This window comes from Hemitrygon akajei, chromosome 16 (assembly GCF_048418815.1).
Source record: "Hemitrygon akajei chromosome 16, sHemAka1.3, whole genome shotgun sequence".
Classification (NCBI taxonomy): Eukaryota; Metazoa; Chordata; class Chondrichthyes; order Myliobatiformes; family Dasyatidae; genus Hemitrygon; species Hemitrygon akajei.
In genome coordinates this window covers 67,722,066-67,723,412 of record NC_133139.1, presented here as the reverse complement: position 1 = coordinate 67,723,412, position 1,347 = coordinate 67,722,066, and positions in this window count along the sequence as shown.

Genomic DNA, 1,347 nt, shown 5'->3' with positions numbered 1-1,347 from the left:
TTATCCTCTACCTGCCTCTATTTCTATACTCGCTGTCGCATGGCACAGGCAGTAATCCTGAGATTACTACATTTGAGGTCCTGTTTCTCGACTTCCTTCCTAAATCCCTGTAGTCTGATTTCAGGACCTCCTCCCTTTCCTACCTACGTCTTGGTACTAATATGTACCACGACCTTGGGCTGTTCACTTTCGCACTTCAGGATATAATGGACACGATTAGAAACATCCCCGACCCTGGCACCTGTGAGGCAAACTACCATCCAAGTTTATTTCCTGCATCCACAGAATCACCTGTCTGACCCCCTCTTACTGCTGCCTTCTTCCTTTCCCTACCCTTCTGAGCCACAGGGCCAGACTCTGTGCCAGAGGCTTCCCCCAGGTAGGCTGTCCCCCCAATAGTACTCAAACAGGAGTACTTATTCTTAAGGGGTACAGCCACAAGGTACTCTCTAGTATCTGACTCCTGCCCTTCCCTCTCCTGACTGTTACCCACTCATCTGTCTCCTGAGGCCCCGGTGTGACTACTTGCCTATAGCTCCTCTCTATCACCTCCTCATTCTCCCTGATCAGACGAAGGTCACCGAGCTGCATCTCCAGTTTCCTAACACGGTCCCTAAGGAGCTGCAGCTCGATGCACCGTGTGCAGATGTGGCCGTCCGGGAGGCTGGGGGTCTGACACCCAGTACAGAACACCGGCCTCACAGACGTGGAGGGAGAGGATGGAGAGGATATTTGCATTGTTAGGGTACAAGGGTACAGACTCAGACTGGACAAAGTCAGGGAGAGGTGAATCAATGGAATTCATTACCACTAGTAGTTGTGGAGGCAAAATCATTGTGTGTATTTAAGTTAGATTGATAAGTTGATGATTGGTAAGGGGTTTTAAGGATTACAGGGAGAAGTTGGAAGAATGGACTTAAAAATCCAGTCATCGTTGAATGGCAGAGCAGAGTCAATGGGCCAAATGGCCTAATTCTGCTCTTAATGTCTCATGGTTTATGGACAGACCTCTTTACCTATCGATTGAATGATAAGTGGAAATCCCTCCGAGTTGGGGTGAATGGAATTGAAGAATTTAGAGGAAAGATGATAAAGGAACAGAATGATAGACTGATAGTGGGAGTGGATTTTGAGGAAGAGAAACACTGCCACATGCTCGACAGTCTGTCTCTGTGTGTGCATTCTGTATAAACAGATGGAAGCCTGTACAGGTTCTTACAATATTTCTAAGTTTTTTCAAGAAGACAATGTTAAAGAAGCTACAATAAGGTGTGAAAAACTCCTTCCATTACCTGTAGTTGGTGAGCATTCATGTATTGGAATTTATGGCAAAAAGTGCTGCAGTAT